Consider the following 27,153-nt stretch of genomic DNA (forward strand, 5'->3'; position numbering starts at 1 on the left):
CTTGAAACCTCTGGGTGAATGTTTTGCGCTCTACAAGTCGCCTTTTCATTTCATTTCATTTCATCTATACATCATGTAGGATATATTGTTGGGTCCTCACCCACAGGTACCCCCTGGGGAAACAACCTTTACAACGCAAATTTTACAACGCACTACCATTACAGCGAAACTTTTACAACGCAAAATCCATTACATAGCATGCCATTACAACGCCACCATTACAACGCATGACACTACAATGCATACCATTACAACGCATGTCATTACAACGCAGTCATTACAACGCATACCATTACAACCCATACCATTACCATCCAACACTTACCCTACTGTTGCACCCCCTGGAGTTAGAATAGTAATTTTTATCTCTACACTATCCAACACTTACCCTACTGTTGCACCCCCTGGAGTTAAAATAGTAATTTTTATCCCTATACTATCCAATACTTACCATACATGCAATGTAATGTTATGTGTTGTAATGGTATGCGTTGTAAAGGTAGTATGCGTTGTAAAGGAATGCATTGTGTACGTAGTTTTTAAAAATTCGTTGTAATGGCATGCGTTGTAATGGCATGCATTGTAATGGATGTTGCGTTGTAAAAAAATGCATTGTAAAGGTGTGCGTTGTAAAAGTATGCGTTGTAACGTCATACAACCACCACCTGTGGCCTGCTCATCATCGGACCCATGTCCCAAACATTTAGTGTGCAAGGGCGGGCACAACGCATTTGTAAGCTGAGCACTTATTATTAATGACTAGGGGAAAAAATGTAAAATTGCCTGCCGGATTCTATTAAAATTCTTTAATGTGTTGGTCCTTTTGCAAGGTTTAAAAACAGGGTGATGTTCTGAGGGTATATTGACCCCCTTACATCTGTGGTCAACATGTTTCAGCCGTTCAAGTGCCCTCTAGGCCAGTCGGCTTTCTTCAGGACCAGTAGTAATTATTCCTGGGATCCAGCTTGCTTTCCCAACAGGCTTAAATCTGACTGTGCTTAATGTCTATGCCAGATCAGAACCCTATAATAACGAGTCTCCATAGTCTCCAGTATTATTGTTGTTAAATGATTTAGTTGGAGTGTACCAAGATAACTTCAAAATTATAGTAGCCGGATATTGTAATGCCTCTTTTGAGCCTTCTCTCCTTCTAAATACCTTAATAGATCAAGAGGATTAGGTTTGGGGCACACTAAACCTGGCTATGTCTACTCGTAACCATCTTTCAACGGCTGTATCTCTCCAGATTGCATCACAGGTAGGTGCTTGAGGGCATGTAATGGGAGGAGCGTATCTGATATAAATAGGCAAACTACCTTTAAACAGGGCACCAGGACTAGTGTCATTGACTACATTTTAGTAGACGTTAGTATCTGGTCACTAGTTAAGGACATGATGATCGCCCAGAGGTTTGACAGCGATCATAACCCCTTGCGGCTAAATATAGAGGGCCTCGCCCTGGATAGGAAATCACCCAGCTATACTTTAATGGTGCAGGTGCCGATTGTAGCTAATAAGCACAGAGGAGTCACCTGGCCCAAAGTTCTTGCAGACAGGGATTTGTATACCAGAGTTTATGAGCTATTTGTAAACTTCTTGTCTGGTTTGGACAGTGGTTTGGAAAGTGTACATTCTTTAGGTGTAATATCTTTACTGGCAGTGCTGTGCACAGGGAATTTTATGAGACCCTGCAAGTGTTTTTTTCCAAACACGGGTCTGGCACGAAACCCTACTGGTAGACCGAATACCAAATGGTTCAACTGTGAGTGTAAACTAACAAAGGGGGCTTTAAAGTTAGCGGTTATTGAGCGCAGCCAGCCTGGGATAGCCCTGGCACATTGCAGATACAAAGCTGCACTTGCCAAAGCTAAACGTGATTTTCCTGATAAAAAATGGCAAGATTTATTATTAGTAAGCCCGGGCGGAGACCTCTGCTCCGCCCGCCCGTGGAGTGTGCCGAGATTTTGCAGGATGTGTTTCTTAAGAGCTTAAGAGCATGCTCTGGACGTTTGTGCACACCTACAAATATACACATCTGCGGGTATTCCCATTTCGTTTTCAGACTCCTTCCAGATCAGGAAAAACTCGAGAGTAAATCCTTTTCCACACAGTGATACAGGTGTGGTGGTAAGCAGCGGCATAACTCCGAGGGGGGTTTGGAGGGTGGCACCCCACAAATAAATGAATGTTGGTGTGTGTAATTGGGTCCAGGGACCTGCATTTGGGGTAGCAGTGTCGTCGGGTTTCAACTCGGATTAGTAGCCCATTACACGGAAACACATCTCCATGAAACTTTGCAGTTTATAAACACCAGCACTTCCTCTTCTATCTCAAACAAAACATATGGGAAGCCATTCACGTCAAAATTACAGATCCCCATATACCACACCTTCTGAAATGCATATCGTGATGCAAAATGATTATGACACACACCAGAATGAATATAATATCTGTCAGGGTAAATATGATACCTGGCAGAGTGAATCTGACTTGAACCAAAACAAATATGATACCTGGCAAAGTGAATATACTACTTAGTGATTAATATGAATAACACACACTCTGAATTGAATAAGAGATATATTGAAATATACATCAATGATACTTTAATGAGTATGGGCCTCACTATAAACAATATAGCAATCAGTGAAACAAATACAATATGCATAAAAAAGGATGGGACATTCCTTGAAATGACTGACATATGCCAATAGGAATATGACATACATTAAAATGAATATGACAGATTGAAATGAATATAAGTTACTGAAATAAATATATTATATTCTGAAAAGAATATAATGCATATTGAAATTGTAATAGCATACACTAAAATGAAAATTACACATGTTGCAATGAATATAAATTGAGTTGAAATAAATATTACCTAGATTGCAATGAATAAGAGATATATAGAAATGAATAGGAGATGATTTCAAATGAATTTGGCTTGTGTTGAAATAAACATAAGCCACATTGAACTGAATTTGACATGCCTTAAAATGAGTATGAACAAAGCTGAAATTCTCATGAAAGTTGTCAAAATGAATATGGCATGCATTGAAATTAATGATACATATTCAAATTAATATGATATATGTCAAAATGGATAAGTTACATTTTAAAATGAATATGACAAGTGTTACTATGAATATGACATTTATTGAAATAAATCTAACATTGATTGAAAACATCTAACACATGTTAAATTGCATATGAAATTAGTTGAAATTAATATGAGGTCCATCGAAATGAATTTGACATGTTTTAAAATGAATATGAGTAACATCAAAATGAACATGACATTTATCAAAATGAATACAGCTTGTTTTGAAAGTAATTCGATACACATTGACATGAGTACGATACATGTTGAAATGGATATGATTCATGTTAAAATGAATATAAGATTTGTTATTTTGAATGAGACATCCATTGAAAGGAATACGATATATACTAAGATGAATAGGACTATATTTTAAATGAATATGAGCCTCATTGAAATTGATTCAAAATGGCTAAATATAAAATGAAGCTTGTCAAAATGAATATGTTATGCTTTGAAATGAATAGGATATACATCAAAATGAATATTTCATGTATTGAAATGAATATGACCTATGTTGAAATGGATGTGATCCATGTTAAAATTGATATGACAGGTGTTAAGCTGAATCTGACATTCATTGAAATGAATATGTCATTTATTCAAAGGCATATAACACATGTTAAGATGAATATGAACCACTTTGAAATGAATATGACACCTGTTGAAATAAAGATTGTCACATCAAAATGAACATGGCCTTTATTAAAATGAATATGGCATTTTTTTAAAAATGAATATGAAACTATTTGAGATAAATGTAGCATGCTTTGAAATTATTAGTACAAAAGGGGGTGGTGATGGACGGAGCATCTGAACCAATCAAACACTCACACCCAGTCAAAAGATCTGGGTTTGATCCATCACCGTTCTTTAGCCCACTCTGCCACCCCAGTTCAGACATGGCTATATGCAAATCAGTCTGACCCTGTGCCTCATGGGAACAGTCCAGCCCGAACTGCCAAGCCATGCCTTCCCTGGACCGGAAACAAGCTTCCGAGGACCGGTTTCTGGCATTACAGCCATCTTCAGCCCGGCTTGCTTGAATCCAGTGGCAAAGTGAGCAAGGGACTCACGTCTGAGCATACCCTGCCACACTTATGGCGGCCAAAGCAGTACAAAAGGGGATGGTGATTACCCTGGAAACCGGTCCTCGGAAGCTTGTTTCCGGTCCAGGGAAGGCATGGCTTGGCAGATCGGGCTGGACTGTTCCCATGAGGCACAGGGTCAGACTGATTTGCATATAGCCATGTCTGAACTGGGGTGGCAGAGTGGGCTAAAGAACGGTGACGGATCAAACCCAGATCTTTTGACTGGGTGTGAGTGTTTGATTGGTTCTGATGCTCCGTCCATCACCACCCCCTGTTGTACCGCATATTCTGAATACAGCATGTCTCGAAGAGACAGCGCAAGCGCTGCCTAAGCAAGACCTGGAAATGTTAAAAGCAACACAACACTCAATAATTCATCACAGAACCTATATGCACAATGTGGGGATTAAATGTTAGGGAAGAGTTGTGAAAGATAAATTAAGGATGATAGGGATCAAAAATGAAAGGGTGATGGATGGGGATAAGGACTGAGACTGAGGCATGAAGAGTAAGTAGTGTAAGATGAGGGCTACTGCATGATGTATGAGGAGCGAGAGATGAGTAGTGAAAAATTGGAAGTGAGTGAAGGCTGAGAAATTAAGACTGAAGAGAAAGAATATAAAACCAAGGATAAAGGGTGAGGGATGAGGAATGAGGAGTAAGGGATGACAGTTAAAGAGTGAGAAATTGTGAGTGAGAGATTAAGACATTGAGGGACAAGGGGTAATGAGTGAGGAGTAAAGGATGAAGAGTAAGAGAGGAGAAGTGTAGGATAAGCAGTGAAAGAAGAGAGATAAAGAATGAGGTGCGAAGGTTAAGAGGTGAAGGATTGAGACTGAGGGTTGAGGCCCCAGCAGTGAAAAATTTGAAGAGTGTGGGACAAGAAATCTGGCACAAGAAGTGAGGCGGAAGTGTTGAGGTATGAGGAAGAAAAGAAGAGAAGTGAAGGCCTCATGATGAAGAAAGAGAAGTGAGAAATGAGGGGTTAGGCACAGGAAGCAAGGAATGAAGAGCAATGAGGTCAGAATGAGAATTGAGCAATGGGAGATGAAGATTGAGGGACGAGAAATCTGAAGTAAGGCATAGACAATAAAGAGGTAAAAATGAAAAGAATGTGCAGTGAGAGATGCGGATTAGGAGATAAAGAGTGAGGTATAAGGTGTGTAAGTAGAAGAGTGTGGGATGGGGTGAGGTACTAGAACGGATAAATAAGAATTGAAGGGTGACAGGTGGAGAATGGGGGTGAAGGAGAGAGGTTTGATGAATGAGGGGTGATCACTGAGTCATGAAGACAAAAGAAATTGGAGATACAAATGAGTGATAATGAATGAGGAATAAGCACAGAGGCATGTGGTGTGAGGTATTAGATTGTCCTAAAATAGACCGTGTGGTGGATATTTTAGGACATCATCAGTTATCAATTGCACTTATCAAGCAAAGTGAAAAGAAAAGGTGAAATCCAAGTGATATAGAATGAGCGATTAGGGGTAAAAGGTGAGGAAGAATGAAAGGAGCATGAGGGAAGAAGGATGAGTTTCCAGAGCTTATGTAGCCTTGGATTGTTGTTAAGGACACACCAAACCCACAAAAGGACCTTCTTGGAAGAAGATTCAGAGGTTTGAGATCATTTGGAGCATTTTTGTCAAAAACCTCCATAACTTGACCGACCTGTCGTTGAGAGCCAAGGCGGTGACGTCAAACCGTGACTCGCCCTCGTCATCGTGTTGTGCCCTATCACCTTGGATAGTTCTCCTGCCCTTCCCTAATTGAGAGCATAATCACGCAGAACCGTTCCTGTCAGGGGCTAGTCACTCCATCCCATCCATGGCATCAAAACGATTTGAAGTGGGAACTCTAAAACCAACAGGCCTCATCACTTGCTCAATGGGAGTCCTTACAGGGCCAATGCGAAAAGGCATGACCTTTTTTTTGGGCACGATCACATTCCCTAACACAAGATGGTTTAGAAAAATACCCAAGCTGGAATACCCCAATTATAGACTCTCTTCTGAGTCAGAGAAGCAGGCCAAATAACCTCTGCACTACCTAGGGGATCTGAAGTTTATAATGATACAATCACTGCAATGATCCTTGGATCCCGACCCCAACCGTACCACTCTCCATGTGAGCAAAATCTCAGTAGCCATGTAATATGGGAACTTCCTCTGTTGGGCCAGCCAATTTAAACATGTATCAGTCAACCCGTCGTGTCTCTCCTTCTGATTCATTGATTCACATTCAACTCAGGAACTCCTACCAAAACAAGTACATACGGGCAAGATGCGGTGGTGAGATCGGTCACTGTTTGCCTCAGTATGGATACTGGGGTATTTAGCATAGGTGGCTGTATCCCCGCAGCGCCAGTGGTTTTTTTTTGTGTGCAGATTTATATAGCGCAAACTCGAACTAAATGTATTGGAGAGCTTTACATGAGCATCAGTTACATACACAAGGACTCATTTATGTTTTCGGTAGGCATGGTGAGATTAAGGGATTAAGTGATTTGCCGAGAATCACAGGATGTGGAGTCGACCCCGAGGCTCGAACCTTGGTTTCCCAGCTCCTAGATCGTCAGTCTAGCCGTGAGACCACACCCTCTCCCCTAAAGGACAACAAGGCCTTATTAACTCCTAACGCTTTTGATATGTGCAAAGTACCAGCAACCTCAGTCCCTTTACCATGGCTAATTACAGCATCTCTAGGTAAAGTGGCTGTGTGGCTGGTGCTAGAGTCCTTAAACAGTTTGAGTTGGCAGTTGGAGGTCATAACCTGGCCACCATTCTCTGCTACTGGTATTGAACATATAACTTGCTTTTGTTGGGATAAAATGCAATTGAGACCCCTTTCGATGGCCTCCAACTGCACTGTAAATGAGGAAAGTTTTTTATGTAGATATTCTTTAATTTTTCCAAAACAGGACTCCATGAGGTCCACAGCCCAAGGAGGTGTAAGCATGGTCCCCTCTAGGCTGGAATTATAAGGGTCAAAAATTTTCAAGTCAGCATATGGGCTAGCAGGGGCTAGAGGGAACTGAGATGTGTGCTGCTGTTTACGTCGTTTGGTGGCTCAAGAATGTCGAGATGTAACTTTCAGGTGTGCCCCTGTTGGATTAGGAGCCGAATTTGCCTCTTCATCACTGGCTTGGTTGTTACCCAACCCCAAATGGTCCACTGCACTATTTGTACCAATTGCGCTGTATGATAAGGAGCCATCTAGCTTGAATCATTCGGGATTCCCAGAGACAATGTCCTCCCAGTCAGGGCTATTTTTGTGGAAATTATCCCCATAGCCCTCTGCAACATTTTATCGATGCTGGTATTCTTAGAGGGAGAAGGTATTTCCGCCTCAACCTCCTGGGGTTTGCGTTTGCCCATTGTAATTTGGGGTTATCAAAACCTCAAGATCACCAGAGGCAGCATCCAAAGAATAGCAACCAGGGTAGAGCTTTACCCAAACATGTTAACAAATCCAAACTATTCAGCTCTCCAGTACAATATGAGAGAGCACTGACCCCAGGATCACGATGTCAGAGGGTGGTCACCGCCTCCTCCGGGCTCTGACTAGGCAAAGGACATGCCCGTCCCCGGCCTGCGCTGCGGGAGTTTGGGATTGCTTTAAGCGCTAGATAGGCTCCTACCCCTAGTCGCAGATTCAGGTGCGCGCCTCCTGGAGCGATGGCAGCTAGGATGTGGAGTCCCCAAAGAGTAAAATTGGGGAGGGATGGAGGCATTATGGGAATGTGTATACACACTGATTCCAGGACAAAAGCTCAAATGTAATAGTATCTGAAGTGCCATCGCGGCCCCATTTCAGCTTCCATGAATGCAATTATGCTCTGGAGGCGCCATCCTGATATGAAAAAAATAATTCTGAGTATAGAGGGAAACTGCTGGACTGTAAATCTATTAAAATATATGCTGCCCCATGTGTTAAGGTGCTGTCATTTACTGTAGGCAAGTGTACTGTTTTGTATAGACTTGATATAACAAAAAGGCTCATTTAAAATTAAATTAAAAAATGAACATTACAGAATGGTTTAAATATAAGAACTCTTGAAATCGATATAAATAACAGTGAGGCAAATAACACTGTTCTTGAAATGAATATGAGCATCACTGAAATCGGATATGAATCACATTGTGATGCATAGAATGCTGAATGAACTGAATAAGGATGTGAATGAATTGGATACGGTGAATTGTGTGTATAACATGTACTGAAAAGCACGTGACACTGACAGCCAATCACAGTGGTCCTCCTCTGACGCTGCTTTTTGGTGCAGGGAAGGTACTGTTCCTGCCGCCATTGGACGTGGGGTGAGGCTGATCCTGTTGAAGGCCTTGGGCACTGTGACCCATGCGCGCACCACATACCGCAAGCTCCGCTCGCATTTATGAACTGCAGGGAAAGGCTGGAGGCCTGGGGTGTCCGTGACCATTATCGCCACTCGGTGCGGAGGCTGGAGCCTTGATGACTGTTGCTATCAGCGGCTGGAGGAGTAAGACGGGAGTCGACCGGGCTTGCTCAGTGTTTGAAGTATCTTTGGGCCCGTCATCATGGAGTTGTGCCTCTCACTGCCTTTGACACAGCGCATGTCCTATAAATTGACATACAAACTGCACTTCCCACGGCTGTGAAGCACAGCAGCAGGAGTTGCGGGGCTCTCAGGTGTCCATCAGCGCCCCCCCACACACCTGAGATCTAGCTGTGTGTCGCTGCTGCCTCGTAGCGAAAGCCACAGCTGCCACCCAAAGATTCATATTTTTTGAAGAGTACGGCTGCGGTGGTGACCGCGTCTGGGGCTCAATCGAAACTAGGGCAAGCATTTCTTTAAAAAATGCTCATTAGTACAGGTAATCTGCCTTTAGCGATGAGCTTGACAAATGTAGACCACACATGGGCTAAACTAGAAAAGGTCAGAGTTCTCGTAGTTTGTAAGTTTTAACTTTCTTCTGAGCATTTTCAGGGGTTCGTGATTGCCACTGTCGATATCTGGTGTCAACAGACAGTGTGACACAAATATCCTGTGTTCAAGCTGTGCTTGTTAGGTTGTGTTGCTTGGTGTGTGATTGTGATGTGTGTTGTGTTTTATGTCCTCTTGGAGCTTTAGGTTCTCGTGAACAGGCTGTGGTTGTCGGGTCACCTGACAGAGGCCTGGTGTGTGAGAGGAGTTTTCTCTTTGTTGCTGAATCACACTGGTAATATAAAAGAAACGTCACTGAAAATATTCATCTTATGCCATTGAACCAAATTCTGAATTGGAATAGAAAATAGTGTAAAAAAACATAGGTGAGGCCCCAGCGAGATTTGAACTCGCGACCCCTGGTTTACAAGACCACTGCTCTAACCCCTGAGCACTGTAGGCAGCTATCGGCTAACACTGCACGTCAGTGAATATAAATAAAGCAGGTACACAGCACACGTCGAGGTGGAATGTGTGTTCATTGTGTTTCACTGGGGGAGTCACCAGCAGAGAGGCTCGTGTGAGTCCAGACGTCTCAGAGACAGTGAACAGGATGAACAGACGGCCCCACCTGACTGCACAGTGATTCACTCACTAGAAACGCACCCTGCTCTGTGCTGTGCACCCACGATGCTCTTCATTAAAATGCACATTTGAGAGTATTACACACTCGTGCAGAAAAATGTACTTTGCAGTTAACAATAAGAAGAATACATTATGTACCACTGAACAACCCTATTAAAAAACAATTAACATAAAACATGTCTTCTGTTATTTTTGACTTTGTAATGCTGGCAACCTCTTCCTGCCTGTTCTAATGCTTGTTATAGGAAGGTATAATATAGGAGACCGGCACAGTGAGGGAGAGATAGTGGGGACCGAGATTGGCAGTTTCACGCAAGACCAAAGCAAATAAGAAGATAGACAGATGACATTAAGCCATTTAGAAAAGTAAAACAGGCAGCAAAGGTGGAAGGTGCACATGGAGGGAGTCACTAACTAAATATACAGAAAGGGGTGACATGAAGGAAGATGCACAGGCAGATAGGCAGGCAGGGAGGGAGTCATGCATACAGCGAATGAGAGAAAGCCTGGCAGGCAGAGGAGGGAAGGACAGACAGAGGTAGGCAACAACAGTCACAGAAAGAGCAGGGACAGATTATAGGAGTGGCGTGAGGGACGCCCTCAAGCGGGTCTGGGGTTGGGGTTAGATTAAGTGAGGGTGTGCACAGGGCCGGACTGGCTACTGGGCAGTTGTGTGTGCTGCCGAGCTAGGGGCTAATTTCTCTGTGGTGGGGGCTTATTTCGTTGATGGGGACCTGCGTGCGATTTGAAATAAAAAAAGCAAAACGAATTTCGTTTTGCACACGCAGTTCCGTATCAACGAAATTAGCCCCCAGCACGGCAGCACACACAACTGCCTGGTAGCCAGTCCGGCCCTGGGTGTGCATTGCAACAGCATTGCATCATGTCTGAGCCCTCGGAGCGGCGCCGACTGCTGCGAGATAAAGCGTTTACACTTGTATAGCACCAAGAGGTGCTTTATAGAGGCACCCAGCACTAACCAGCACGGTAATAACTGAGCAACGAGTAACCTAGTTACCCAGTGGGGGGGGCGCTGGTATGCCGAACCAAACAGAAGTGGACAGCTACCACATTTATGCAAGGACGGGGTGGGGAAAATAATGAGGTCAGCAGTGCAGCACGTCTGAGCATCATAAGGTTATACTTTATATAGCCATACGCTAGGGTGCTGCTGCTTCTGCACACCCAAAACCCACTTTAAGAGCATCACTCTGCACAGCATGAAGGAGTTATTATGCTTCCCTAATCCATGAACGAGGGTGCCGCTGTCCTATTTGTCACCAGAGACGTGTAGTTAATGCATGGCCGGCACTCACACAACAGTTAAACAATACAGGTCTCTTTACAACATGACAGAGCCAGGCTTCACAGGCCGGTGGACAACGGGCTGCTGTGGTGTGTCACTAGAGATTGTGATGAACGAGTTTGAGGAGCTTCAAGGGGCTAAACATGAGACAGGCCTCGGCTGAATCAAACCGGCTTACAAAGGGTGGGGGTGCTCTGCTGCCTCCTGTGAAGCGTTAAAGGCATGCACGACAGAAGCCACGGAGTACGCCAGAACAAGCGTCTACCTCAGGTGTGTACCGAGAGACGTCGCAGTCCTGTGTATTTATGTGGGCGACAAGGGCATGGGGGCATATCTTCAGATGTTAATGCACTCACGAGTGATACACGTCTGGAACGAATGAATATATCAAGAAAATCCTCTAAGATGTTGCAGTGATGAATACACCACATTGTGAATGTACCACGGCAAACTTCTCTGTTTACTGTTGTAAGTTGTTGACGGCCGCGAAATTAAATAAATTTAAAAAACGCGAGTGGTGACGTGCGTGGTGTGCACGCACGTCACCGCAAGTGCTGCCTTCCCGGTGATCAGCTTGCTATAATGCGTGCGCGTTCTAGCAAGCTGATCGCCGGCAAAGTAGCATTTCTCAGAGCCCCAAATGTGTCGGCCGAGACCAGCGCATTCACTGGATCAGGCCGAGACCTAAAAAGCACGATAGTATTTAGAGGCTAGCCGAGTCCTGCAGTGTGTACCTATTAAAATAAATCAGCAATTTGGAAGCTGTTTTTAAGACCCTCTGAAGAGAATAAAAGTAGATGCTTTGGCACCAAAACTAAGAAAACTTATATTGACATGATGCCCGAGAACTATATTTGTGGTCTGGTAGTGGACTCTTGGCATACACTTTTGTAATGGTCCGTGGAGTGAAAAACGTTCAATGTGATCCTAATCAGCTGTTGTCCTTATTTCAGTTTGTAAAATGTGTACGGCAGCTCTGTGTTCAGAAAAGAGGTCTTTTTAAAACATACTGCTTACGTTTTTTAATGATATAAACAGTGGACATTGAAACGGATCCCTTCCAGGCAAAAACATTAATTAATTTCTGAATAATGAATGTAAAAGGGTAAAGGTAGCCATGTTGTTTACGTTTCACATGCTTTACTTAATCTTGCATTCCCAGTGTGTGCTTTTTCCAAGATGGTGGTACTTTTCTTTTCAAGCAGCATATTACTCTTGTCTAGTGCATAATTTGAATTGAGTCGCATCCAGGTGTTTATAGTGGGGCACAATTGGGTTCTAGCTGAAAGCAGTGTGAATTTCTCTGTGGGGCAGTATGGTGTTCAGGGGGGGAGAGGATGTGGCACTATGGCCAGAGCTGCCAAATTTACCTTCATAACCAGTCCACCCGACCACTCTCCTGTGGGAGCACATTCCCGTGCTAGACTTTAGAAAGCCCGCTAGACCTTAGCACCAGCAGGGTTAACCTAGTGGTGGCAAGTGTGGGTTAACCTTGATGGCCTGTCCCCCACAACCCACACTGAATTTAAGCCTCGAGTCTTGCAGGCAGTCCAAAGCATCAAACACTAGAGCAACAGTGACTCTGTCACTGAGGTCACAGGACCCTTGAGGCCAGTCCGCCTCACACAGTGGAGTGGTGTGGCTCACTGGTTAGAGGCGGCAGACCCGGAAGCAGAGATCGGCCCGGGACCAGGGTTCGATTCCTGACGCGGCAGGGTCTTCGGCCATGGTCAGCGGAATTGATAATTCTCGCCTAGGTGCCTACTCCAACCATGGGTCCCACTCAGCAACTCTGGGCAATAGCTTGCTTAATCTCTACTTACGGCCTCATCAGCGCCGGAGATGCTTGTCTACACCTTGGAGATGCCCAGTAGGGACCATCTCACAGGGAAAGCCAGGATGGGTTCCCCAGCGGTATACAGCGCCGGGATTCCCCTTTGCTGGGGCAGCTGTGCGCTTTACAAGTATACGACATTTAACATTGGTACTTCCATTGGCCTTGTTTTATCAGTATTAGTGCAACTCGCTAGGGATCGGCACTGCAGGATTTGCACGCACACCAAACTAGGGGGCATATTTTCTAGCACCTATCGCCACCACAGCGTCACTTTCAGTGATGTTGTGATGGCGATAGTGGTCTCACCTTATTTACAATGCAGCATTAAGCCACTTAATGTGGCTTAACGCTGCCTTGTAAATGAGGCACCCTTTCACGCTGTATTTAACTTGAAAGGGGAGGGCAATGAGTGTTGCGGTGGGCGTTCCACCGCAACACCCATTGATTTTGATGCTGCCCCATATTTACGAGGGTTGCATAAATTGGAGGCAGCGCCAAAATTAAGACCAGGTAAAAGCTGGTCTTAAACAAGCAAAACAAGACGAAATGCTTTATTTCTTCCAGTTTTTGCTGTTTCCATGAATGCTACCTTGTGCAGCACACATGGGTACAGCAAATTGCCTATGATTGTTTATGTGCAGGAAGGTATCCCTTCCTGCACATAAACAATCATAAAAAAAAAAGACATTTTTATAACTTCTATGTGTGCCGCATTAAGTAGCACACATAGAAGTTACAAAACGGCATTCAAAGATTGTTTATGTGCAGGTCCCCCTTCTTGCACATAAACAATCTTCCCCTCAACACAGGCACCCTTGTACTATTTTGTAAGGGTGTCTGCGTTGGTGCTAGGCAGCTAAAGTAGGCGCCAGCGCAAGGGGAAACACAGGGCTGCACCCTATTCTACTAAATAAGGTGCAGCCCTGTGTTTAAAAGTGATGAAGCGTGTCGTTAGCCTTCTTGGCTTAACGATACGCTACGCCACGTTATTGAAAATATGCCCCTATGTGCACAAACTTCATGGTACCTCTGCTTTATGCACAATGTGAAATGCCAAACAAATACTAGAAATTGGGATTTTTTGCTCTTTCTGGCCGCACCTCTTACTCCGCCCACTGACCCAATCTTCAAGTTATTTCCTCCCTCTGATTCTCCACAGATCTACTTTTTTCCCACTTTGACCACTGCATAAACCCAGAACTCAGTGGCAGCTCCTCCCTGGCAGAAGTAGTGGACTGAGAGTGGGCTATAAAAAAGAAATCACTTATCTGCCGGCTGCCACCTCTCCTCCCTCCTCTTCCTTCTTTGTGAATCGCAAGCAGGACGCACCCAGGTTTCCCTATGCCAATCACAATGCTACTGTCACCATGACAGCAGGGTCAAGATTGGTCTGAGCACCATGGTTAGATGCTCAGATAGTGACTGGGAGCCCAAGCATGTTCTCCACCCAGGCTGTAGAATACAGCTAGTGGAGAACATGTAAAGTGCGCATGACTGTTTGGACGGCCCAAGACGGTCAGCCAAACAGCCATGCACACTTAGAGAGGGCCAACACTCCCCCCTGCTTTGCCCCCCTCAAAACTGCCTCAGCACAGAAAAATTAAATGATAATAACATTGCACTATTATCATGTTATTTTTCCTTTTTGCAGTGCTGAAATGCAGTGGGGCGACGCTCCTCTGCCTGAGCAGAGGAGCGGAACTTCTATAGGTCTGGGACTTTGAAAGAAATGGCCATAAGTGGCGGTGCTTTTCGGGTCAGTTGGAAACACATTCGCTGTGCTAAGTAAGGGCATTTGAGTCTGTTCATAATGCATCTTCGATTAGACAGTCAGGTGATCAGTGCACTCCTACCCTGAAAAAGAAAAGGATGTAGACAGATCACAGCCATTCTCCTGCATATGCAAACAAACATTCTGATGTCGATTTGTCCAGTGTATTAGTACATGAATCGGAACTTGCAGGATCACCCTGTTCTGGCATCAGTAAATGAACTGCTTCCAGGTACTAAAAACCCTTCAGCTTCTTTTTCGGAGAAGGAAAAAAATAAGGAAACGCAACAAAGCTCTCCAGATGAACACTCAGTGGCAACACCTCCATGGGAAGCACAACAGTCACATTTAGGACGTTTCACTCTCCCCATTAGATAAAGATGAATCCTCTGCCCTGAAAGCACAGCCAACAGCTGATAATTAACATATTCTTGCTGATGCTGCGTAGCTAGATGCTCCGCAGGCGCCTACTGTATTAAACAAGTTAACAATCTATAGTCCAACGAGAGCAAGTGGGCAAGAGCCCAGAGGCACTCCCATTTCATGAGGGGAGTCAATTATACGAGAGACTACAGACCTAAGCATTAAAGCTGTGAAAAATATACAATCACTCATAAACGTAATGCGAAAACATGCCCGAGCTCCCTATATTATGCACTATATACACACAAAAGCTCGTAGCACTGTGAAACACCTTGAAATATAAAAAGCGGTACGCTAGCACACCTCGAATGAGCAAAGAGTATGAAGATCCTTCAAATCCCATGTGCTTATTAAGAAAATGCACAGTAAGTATCATTGCAGTCTATATTCCAAAGCTGACTCTGGGCAAGGATCACATATAAAGGAAACATACCAACAATGATACATCATTCCTAGACTATGTGCATTGCCTTTGACAAACTTCCCTTCTCTCGACAGACCCCAGGATTGGAGGAGGTGCAAGGGAACAAGCAGTGGCGGGAGGGAGATGCAGGAAACAGGGAAAGTGCAGCAAAGGGAAAAGCAGTGACGGGTTGGGGGAGGGGGTGATCAGTGACGGGGCATGAGGGTGGGTGGGAGGAGAGGGAGCTATAAAGCATGAGCTCTATGTAGAGTGCTGAAAAAGAATTGAAAAAATTAGATCCAAAAGTGGTTGTAAAAGCGGGAGCAGTGGTTGTTTTTAAGTACTTGGTCCATGCACTGGGGGAGGGCTAAGCACTAAAAGAGGCATTATAATGAATGCCAGGTACAAATGGTGACAATGAATATGAGACAGACAATGGAGTGAGCAAATGGGAAGCATGTGGGTGGGCTGAGGCCCACATATTCAGTACAGCAGTCTCTTCGAGACAGTACATGCACTGCCTAGCATATACCCCAAAAAAACCTGACGTGTGAGCCTCAGTCGCACCAGCGATCCCTGGCCTATCCAGAGCAGAAATCAATATACTATACCTGATGCAGGTCCTGCAATGGGTGAGTGCTGCTCACATCAGAGGAAGGACTTGTCTGTGTTGGCTCCCGAGACTGATGAGATGCACATAAGAAATACCCTCCAAATAATAGAACAGATGAGGTTTTACTACTCTAGAATAGTCCTCGAATACTTGGTGAGTGTTTGCCAACCTCGCAGTACTTCTGACAAATGGGGAGAGTAAAAGTACGGCATGTTACATACATGCAAACATTTTAGAACAGCAAAGAGGGAGATTTTAAAAACAACAATCGAGCAAAAGTTTTTTCCCCATTGACTTCTAATGACGCAGAGGCCATTTCAAGATGGAGACACATAAAATAATGCCATTTATGTATTCAGAATCGGGAGTCTCCAAAGCTGTTGGCATGTATGTTTCAGTGCAGATTAGGAGCTTGAACGAACATGGGCCCACAACCCTGGACATGCGGGCTTCCGTTTGCACATATCTATAACCATTTTGGTCTTGGGCACAGAGGAGATGTCAACTGTACTTGAGCGAGCAATAAAGTACCATAATGCCCCCTCTGCCTCGTGTCTAAATTTTGAAAAAGCTGCCAAGTAGTCTTATGTCATGTGCGACTCCTTCAGCCAACGCTGACTGTTTATTACACTATACATTGTGAGCATTGTAGTTTTATTTTTAGAATTAAAGTATGGCTTTAGATATTACAGCATGCTTAGCACGGATGACCAAAAAGCCAGGACTAAGGGATTCTGCCTACAGGGACGGCTCTTGTGTGAGTCAGACAACATGTTTGCCACATTCTCTCTGCCTTTCACAGCGCTTTCTCTGTGCTCCTGACAGGTACAGAAAAAAAAGTATATTTACATTTCTGATATATGATCCTGCGGCAGCACACTTGCAAGTCCCACACATTACAATAGACCTGATCCAGGCCTCATTGGAAGTAAATGGGAGAAAAACATTCTCCCGATTATTTTTAAAAAAAAAACCCACTTTCCTCTTCTAAATTATTGCCATGTATGTGAGTGCTTTGATAGTATGCACTCCTCGTCAGACTCTCAGCGTGGGATTCCGTCTGTGCGGCCACAATGACTCCTACCTCATGATAGGGGTTAAATGCTTTTCCCTCTTGACCGAAGGGCTGAGACATACCTGCTGCCTACACTCTCCATGCAAAGCTGTTTACTAGCCCTCTCTAACCTCGCTATCATTTCCTGGCCTCCTGAGCATCAGGTGTTTATTCTTAGGAGGCACACTGGGTGTATGAGTACCTCTCAGACTGCTGCCTGACACCACTGGAGTGTCAAAGGCCTTCCATCCTCTTACCATCGCCAGTGGAGGCATTGTTTCTACTAAGTTGCTCCTGCTGAAAGATATCACTGGAGGACCCTTGATGAGTGTACTCTACTTACCACAGTGCTCTCTATTAATTGCATGCACCCATTGGGGGGTCCATTTAGGGCTCCAGGGCTGTGCTCCCCCATGTTATACCAATAGTGAATAATAATCTTATATTCACTTTGGTATAAAAAGAAAATGCTATCTAGCAGCAACATAAGGCAGCTCTGTTAGAGACTGTTGGAAAACGAGGCAGTTTCTGTGGGGCCTACGCAAATAACATGTCTACATTTGTCCTTCACTGGGAGCCAAACACCCCATTGTATCGCTTGACTCTCAAAGGATAGCATTGCAGACCAGTGTAAGGCCAACTCAAGGGAGGTGGTGTGAGCTAGTAATCGCCATTTACCAGTACGCAGAACTAACCCTCAATAATTGATTGTCCAGTCTGTACTATGCTTTATAAAAAGAAGAGTACATTCATTAAACACACTACTCAATACCATGCAACAATTTACAAATATACATAAGTTTCGTTAGGGGGTGTGGGGTCTAGTACCATCACTCTGATGCATGCACATCATCTTGCCCCCAAATGCATTAGGTTGACCATAACCTAGAGTGAGGGCCCTGCCCACTTGCACCATACCAGTGGCGACCTACCCAATTATCTCAACAAGCATATTTAATGAAAAAACACCTGCCATAGTGACACATAACCCTGACTGAGCATCTCATACTGACCATACAGTATACACCCCTGAATCATAGTGGCTAACAATCTGGGTGGTTCATCCCTTGCAGTAGCAAGAATACATGTGTAGGCATCACTTAGAATGACAGCAGTTACCATATCTGGTCACACACAAAATGCAATGAAATTAAAGCCCTAAAAGGCATCCCACTTATAATCATAGGATTAAGCATGTACAACCAGGCACCCTAGCAGGAATACCTAGCAACCTAACCCACTTTGTTTATGTCTTCACATTACACATGTGACTTCCAGTCCCCAAAAGAAATGCTATTCGTGAATGAACCACATGTGCAAGTATAACTTCCCACTTCTAAGGGGATCACCTCAGTGACAATCCATGTCTGACTCTGCACACTTCACTGCAACCCTAAGCGTCAGCTCCTGAATGTAGAACAAAAGTTCCAGCATGAGGTGGGTTTTAAAACACAGATGAACCCTTGTAAGGTAGTCTCCTTTGAGTCCCCCTGAGACTGAGGGTGGGGACGTTCCATTTTTGTACTGGGGAGTCTGTGTTGCTCCTGAAGCTCACCCTGCACCTTTGCATGCATTTTGCGATGACCCCTTCTTCCTGGGGCCACCGCCGCGGGAGGCAGTGCGTCAATCTGGTCTGCCCGCTCTTGCGGGAAGACACAGAGGCTGCTGCTGGTCTGGAGGGACCTTGGGGGAGTGCGACGGCACTCCCCTGTCTACCTCCTACCACGGGGGTAGTGCAGCAGCACTACTCCTTCTTCCAGCATCACTGTGGCCCGAAATTGGGGGTCCCAAGCCCCTAGAAGGTCTTTACGGGGAGTGCAATGGCGTTCGCCAACTTTACCTTCAACGGGGCCCAGAGTTGGGGGGTCCGGGGCCCCTGGGGATCACTTCATGTGGAGCAAGACGGCGCTCCCCGACTTCTGCTTTTTCGGGGGCCAGGGTAGGCTCCTGGCACCCCCTGGGCACCTTCAGGGGGAGCGTGATGGCTCTCCCTGACTTTTTCTCCTTCTGGGGGCATCCCCGGGACCTGACCCACCCTGGGGGCACATCTAAGACCAGCTGTGGAGCCCCACGTGCTCCATCGTCGGTCAGCTCAGAGGCCAAAGGTCGCCAACTTTATGTGGGGCATATCTTCAGAGGACCAATTTATACCATACTGGCCTCTTTGTGCTCCTGGTGGCCAGCCCTAGCCACTTTGGGCACTCTTCACCACCCTCCTGGGTTTGGCAGGGAGCGGTCTTCACTGGCTCCCTATGCCAGCCTTCCACCTGGCTCTCCTTCTGGGCCTCTCTTCTCATTGCTCAGAGGCCCAGAATTCTCTTCACTGGCCCTGGACTACCTCAAAGGCGCAGTCCAAGGTCCTGGGACAGTCAGGAGGTTCCTTCTTCCAACTGCCCATGGCGCCAGGCTCCAGCACCAGTTTTCCACAGCAAGACCACACCACAGAGAGAGCTCCTCTTCCTGTGCAAGACCTTTTAAAAGAATTGTGAGGGGGCTGGCAGGAAGACCCTTCTGCCCTATTCTGCACATCTGTCGGCCCCTGCTCCCTCCTTCCTGCACAGGCCTCTGGGATACTTAAAAATGGTGTCCAGGGGTCTCATGCCATATGGTCTCTGAAAAGCCCCCTTCCCCACTTGCTGCCTTCATGGCCCGCTCCTGGAGCAGGTATGGTGCCTGGCACCGGGTGACAGCTGCTGATAGATAACCTGCAGCTCCACCCCCATTTCTTCCTCCTGGAGAGGAGGCCTTTGCCATTAGGAATGCTTCCAGTGAAAGGCTACGCCTCTGATGCTACAGCTTGGGGAGGAAGGTCATTAATCCAGCCTGGCAGGGGCACACCTAGCCAGGCCCCAAATTTGATCCGAGTCAGAGGAATATGACATTTCTGGTTGACCCATAAGCAGTACAGCTATGGCTTTGAACTCAGCAGAATACTTCTTTTAACACATCTTACAGTGTACTTTGAGGCATGTTTATAATTTGTAGGTCCTAGGGAAGTGAAACTACCCCATGTGGTCCCCATCTTCATAGGAGAGTAATGGTGTGTTCTTACAATGAAAACAGTAAAGCACATTGACTGTGCCTTCCATGTGTCTTCCCACATTATAAAGCCTATTCCATGTCAACACCCAACTCTGCATCATTCCTGCCACACCATTCTATTTGTACCAGCTCCTGGGTTGTGCACAACAGGAATCTCCCCTGCGCAGCCCATAAACGTCTGCACAAGCATGTACACACGTGTCTATATGTAACCAGTCCAGTGCCCCTTACTCCGGCTGCAGCGCAGCGGCCTTCACTCACAAGGGGGACACCGGTAAAATCCACATGCACTCCTTGATCATGAGTTAACTATGGGTGAGTCCCAGCTTATGAGGGTTTCCCACAGTAAAAGCTCAAAAAGTAGGTGTTCAAAAAGTGAAAAATCTGGACGGCTCAGATGGGCAGAACCACCTTCTAGCAGAGACAATGTCTGATGTCTCGTGCAGACGCATAAATGAGCCTGCACCAGCCATCAGAGATTATCTGCGGCTGTTGAAACCCCAAGCTCTGGCCTCAGGCCCCTGGTATTCCTCAGTGCCTCCCTATCTGTGATGTGGTAAAGCTTCACAGATAAAGTTAGACAGGGGAATTGCAGGCTGAAGCCCTGCAGTGCCCGAGGCCACCCATCAATCCGCAAGTCACCCCACCCTTTCCGAGCTTGTTAAGAGTTGGGAACGGGTGGGGTGAATGAGCAGAGACTGAAAACTCAAATCTGCGACTCCGCAGGTTTGAGGTTTCAGTTTCAATTTTCCGAAGCTGAAAGGTTCAGCAGCAAACAGGACCTGCACAGACAGCAAGGTAAGTAAAAAATGCTTTTAAATAACGTGTAGTATATGTGAGAGTATGTCTCCGCGAGAGTGTGTATATGTGAGCATGTATGTGTGAGTAAAAGAGAGTGTCAATGAAAGAGTGATTCAAAGTGAGAACTGTGAATGATAAGAGGAGTGATAATGAATGAGTGAGGGAGACAGACAGGGAGTGTAACTGAATGTTACTGTTTGTGAGACTGAGTGAGTCAAGTCTGAGTGAGTCTTAGTGAGTCAGAATTAGTGGGACAGTGAGTCAGTGTGAGAGGGAGGGTGATACTGAATGAGTCAGAGTGTGCAAGAATGATTGTGTCTGAGTGAGGTTGAGTCAGAATAGCTGGAAGACCTTTGGGGTTTGTAGAGATCTCTCTGCAGCAGGATGAGACAGTCTTTACTGATTGTCAAATTTGGCAGTGGCGGGTGAGGTTTCGCGCCCAAACGTCCACAGCAGGTTCTCTGTTCTTGGGGTCAACAGCTCTTCTTTGCCTTTCACTTCTTACCGCCATCAAATCTAAAGTTCAGGGCTTTGGGATGCTGCTTGAATATTACATTTAGGGGCATTAAATGTAGTGCCAGGTAATGGCCATTGGGCCATCTACCTTCTGTTGACTACAGCCTCTATATGACCCCTCCCACAGGGGAATGGGCATAAGCCCAACATGACGGTTTCCCTACAAATCAAGATGGAGGGGACTGAAAATGTGTTTCACCTCGCCTGCTACACCTTAGGGGAGGTGCTAGCTGAAAGTGGGCACGCCTCCTATTCTTTCTAGTTTTCCCACCTATCCTCCCACCAAGAGTGAGGTCATGACAGGAGGGTTGGCATCCTACACTAGTTGGAGCTGCCTGGGTTACATTTCAAAGATGGCATGGCCTCTGAAGCTTCCCACCCTGGAAGGCTGTTCCTGCCCAGGGGAGGTTTGAAACACCTCCGCCCGGAGGAGACTTTGTTCCTGGCCTCTGAGAGCACAGGCTCTCACCCCATGAGGTCAGGTACACATTTAGTGGTGGCGGCTTGCTGGGAATGGCCAGTAACCACACAAGTAGTCTGTAGGTTTTCAGGGGGCTCCTGATGTTTTGTACCAAACATCTGTGGGTACAGTGAAGCCATCGGGGAGCTAGGAAACTCGTAATGACGTTGTTCCTGCATTAGGGCTGCTGTGGGGATGGCTTAGCTATATCACAGTCAGTGTCTGTAAGTATGGCAGACAGAGGTTTGCGCCATGTTGACTTTTCTAGTTTTGCTTTCACCAAGGCATGCAGCCTGCAGTGGTAGTTTGCATAGCCTTGGTGAGTGGACCCTAGGGTGGCACAATTGGTGCTGCAGCCCCAGTGGTCCCGCTTCAGTTTCTTTACCCTTGGTACCAGACGTACCCTTTACTAGGGACTTATAAAGTGGTCTGAAGCTGTGCTAGTTGGAGTACAGTTTAAGGGAAAGAGCTCTGGCCCTGGGGACCTGGTTGGCAGGCATCCAGTATATTTACAGTCGAAACCACAATCCCTTAGGTTTAGTCTACCCAACGCAAATCCAAATAGAAAAAAAAACTGGAAGAATTAAAAAGAAAAAGCCAGAAACCCCCTTTTCCCAACTTTCCCAAGTAGAAAATGCACCGAAAAATATGCACCAACTACCTGCCCTTCATAGTCACAATGAGCATCAGCGTAAACAGCTGAGCATCAGAGGTAGTGGACTTCCCATATTCAAGGCCTAGCAGCCCAAAAGGAGTTCTAAAAGAGTAAAACAGAATTTGCTACTTAAACAACATAGAATAAAACTTCCCACCCCCGTTCTTGGTCAGCTAGCTGACAAGTGTGTTTCCTGCTTGCCTCATTTGCTATGGTGGTGTGTAGGGTGGCTGAGGTTTTGGACCTTCAATGGCAGCCAAGACGAATGTCTTGACAGAGGTGCTTCAGTCGTGAGTCACCCCATATGAACCCGTCTTTTAATGAAGCCCTTACTGATGTCCTACTTGGGGCCTGGTCTGAGCTGTGCATAATACAATTGCCTGCCACCGTTGTTCCGCTCCTGGGGACCCCAGTTTTCTTACCCAGCACTACACCCTGGAGAACTTCGTGGCCAAGGCCGCCAACTCTGGAGTTAATCCTGATGTGTTCCATACCACTCCACCGGATTGGAGATACAATAGGTTGGATACCTTTGAGAAGACGGGTTGTATAGAGGAACCCCACATGCATTTATCACACATGCCTTTAAAATCAGTCACTACACGACTGACGTTACCACATGTTACTTTACCACGCAAGTCATTACGATGACTTGATTTAGGTGGCGCTGGTCTTTGTAATATTATAAATTACTATTCCAACTTCAATTTATGCATCAATAGGGAAGTTGTTTGACTTAAAAATTCAACACCAGTCCAACAACGCGTCCCTTACAGCAAGTCATTGTAAAATTTTGTGGGTTAAAGTAACATGCCGTAAAGCCACAGTCGGGGTTGTGTTGCATAAGCGGGTCTTTGTTGAAACTGCTGTGTAAAGATAATTCCTGGAAGAGGATGTACTCTTTTGCCAGCCTTGCACTGTGGTCGGTGAACAACGCATGCCTCTTGGGCCGATACTCCCATATGATCTGGGACTTGAAGGAGGCCAAGCCATACTTTCCGAAGTCATTGCTGAAGGGAGAGATGCAGCAAAATTCAACATACTATGTGGACTGAGCACAACAGACTTGCTGGGTAGCGTGATCTCATTGTCGGAGGCCCTTCAGCGCCATGCCTGGCTGAGTACCACCTGCTTTTCAGGGGATGCCTGAGCCTCACTAATGGACATGCCCTTTGAGGACTCTCGTGTCTTTGGAGAGAAAACGGGCTCAGTGCGGCTGCGCTTTAAGGATAGCAGATCTATGGCCAGCTTCTCCATGGCCCCTTGTCAACCTCAGTAAACCTTCTACCACAGAAGGGGTTTATAACCGCATTCATACCCTCCCAGCCTTTTCGTAGCCTTGGACACGGGAGGTAGCCAAAGTACACTGCCCCTAGCAGCTGCAGCCTCCAAACCCCTTTAGTTTGCCCTAAGGCATCTAGTGGGAGACAGGATAGGCATCACCTGCACCACCGGAGTTTGGAAACATCCAATTGTAAAACGGGGTTACTCCATCCCCTTTATGACAACTCCTACACCCATGTCACCCTCTTACAAACAGCTGATGGAGGACCACCTCTCCTTGTTCCATATGAAAGTGTTGACTCTCTTGGTCAAGGGAGCAATCAAGAGGGTGCCGGCATCAGAAGTAGGTCACGGTTTCTATATTGCTACTTTCTGGTGCCCAAAAAGGACAGAGGCCTCCGTACTTTCCTAGACCTGCGCCATCACAATTTATTTCTGATAAAGGAGAAATTCAAAATGCTCATGCTTCTTCAAGTCCTGTGTGCCCTGCACCCGGGATACTGGTAGCGTTTGACTTGCAGGACACATATTTCCACATCTCCGTCTTGCATGTCCACAGATGTTACTTTCCATTCACGGTGGGCCAAGAGGACATTTTAGTTTGCAGTACTCTCCTTCAGCTTTACAAGCACGCATTGAGTGTTATCCAAAGTGATGACGGTGGTTGCAGCACATCTAGGGAGGTCAGGGATAACAGTTTTGCCTTACCTCGAGAATAGCTGTTAAAGGCGGGCTCACAATAGGCAGTTGTCTCCCACCTCAAGACTATGTTGAACCTCCTGCACTTGGTGGTGTTCACTATCAATGTGCCAAAGTCACACCTGACTCCCTATAATGTGCTCCCTTTCATTGGAGCTGTTTTGGACAAAGTGTAGTTTTGGTGAGTCTAGGGCATTCAGGCTTTGATACAAATGTTTCAGCCTCTATCCTGAATTTCGTTTTGAATGACACTGAGGCTGTTGAACCTCATGGCATCCGGTATCCTGCTTGTAACACATGCCCATTGACATACACAGACTCCGCAGTGGGACCTGAAGTTCCAGTGGGCATAGCATCAGGTGAATCTCTCCAACATGGTCCACTTCTTGGAGGAAATTGTGAAAGATGTGCAGTGGTGTGTGACGAACCATGATTGGGTCAGGGGAAGATCTCTCTACCTTCCTCAACCAGAGCTGACCATAGTGACATATGTGCCTCTACTTGGCTGAGACAGTGATGGAGATCAGAGGCCTCTGGTCTTCACATCAGTATGTTAGGGCTACGGATAATCCACTTGGCATTGAAAGCCTTTCTTCCTTCTAACAAGAGAAGACTAGTACCTGTGTTCGTGGACAATACAATTGCCATCTGGTACTGCAACAAACAGGGAGGAGTAGGGTCGTGGATCCTTTGTCAAGAGGCTCTACATCACTGGACATGGCTGGAACACCAGGGTGTTTCCCTGGTGGCTCAACACTTAGCTGGCTTCCTGACTGTCAGGGTGGACACACTGGGTCAAAGATGCCTAGTGGATCAATAATGGCATTTCCATCCAGAGGTGATGCAAGGTCTCTTTTAAGACTGGGGAGAGCCTTAGCTAGATCTGTTTACCATCGCCAAGAACTTGCAATGTCTGCAATTTTGTGTTCTGGAGTTTCCAAGGCGTCTTTCGCTCGGAGACCCTTTTAGTCTTGAGTGGAGCTAAGGCCTCCTGTATGTCTTTTTTTATCAGTACCACTTCTGTCCAGAGTTCTCAAGAAGACAAGGAATGGCTGGGTGTGTTAAAATGACATTCAGACACTGGATTGAAGATATATCAGGTTTAATGGTAAAAACATCACCAACAGCTCTTCAAGGCACATCCAACTGCTCCAGACTCCAAAGCTCCAATGCTCTTGGAATGACAAGCAGTGGAACCAATTGAGGTGGAAAAGGAACACGACTATGTCATAACATGAGGAAGAGAAACAAGCATATGTACATTACAACACATCCCCATTACTATAGAAAGAAACAAGGGAACAAAAATAAAAGAACGAAACAACTTGAAGTATCATAAAACAAGGATTTGAAAAAGAAGCATTAAGACAAGGCAATTTATACATAGTCACTGAAACGAGCAGGAGCACGATGAGTTCTCTGTGGAAACCTTCTAGGAGAAGGAGTATCATGAACATTGGGAGGGGTACAAGGAGAGGAAGGATCCACCAGAGAAGATGAGGGAGAAACACCAGGGGAAAACAAGCCTAGACATGCTCCATTTACAACCATTTTGCAATGTAACTACATTGTTGTGAATCTTGGTAATTTTAAAAGGACCCATAAACTCGGAAGAACCTTTTCTAGAAAATCTGGGTTTTTTCACAAGAACCCAATCTCCCACACTCCACAACACGGGTTTGGTAGAATTCTTTAAGTCATAGCGCTCTTTGTACCTCTGTTGGTAAGAAAGAATCCTGTCTCCCACACTTCCCCTATCCAAGGAAGGAGAAGATTGAAGGGGAAGCCAGGTCGGATTCAATTTGGAAGAGGCTTGTCTACCACGTAGTAGAGAGAAAGGCGAAGACTTGGAAATGTAATTGACGGTGGTACGATGTGCCCACCAAGTGTCACGCAAAACATCTTTGAGAGAACACTTCATTTCAATAGCTCTTTGCACACAACCTTTGACCACACGATTCATTCGTTCAGCAAGGCCATTAGCCTGGGGCGAATAGAGTGCGGTTTTAAGGTGGGAGACGCTGTGGTCATTTAAGAAAAATTCCATATCATTGGAAATGAACTGGACACCATTATCCGTTATGATGCACTTCGGAATACCTTCAGAGGCAAACTCATCACGTAAGAAATCAATGACCACTCTAGAAGTGACAGAGGGAACACACTTTGTGGAAACCCATTTCGACATGTAGTCAACAAGTAAAATGACAAATCTTTCAGAGGGAGTAAGAAGATCAAAAGGTCCCATGATATCTAAACCTAGCTTGGACCAGGGTTGGTCAGGGACCGACACAGGAGAAAGAGGAGCTTTACTAACCAGCTTGGACTTGTCATTAGTGGCACACTGATAACAATCTTTGACGACAAGCTCAACATCATTGTCCATGTTAGGCCACCAATACCTTTCTCTCAGGCGAGATTTAGTAAAACTTCTGCCCATGTGTCCATCATGGGCAAGATTGATGAGTTTCGAACGCAACACAACAGGAGGGATCAATCTATCACCACGCATAAGAATGTCATCAATTATGGTAAGTTCATGTT

This window comes from Lissotriton helveticus, chromosome 9, assembly GCF_964261635.1.
Source record: "Lissotriton helveticus chromosome 9, aLisHel1.1, whole genome shotgun sequence".
NCBI lineage: Eukaryota > Metazoa > Chordata > Amphibia > Caudata > Salamandridae > Lissotriton > Lissotriton helveticus.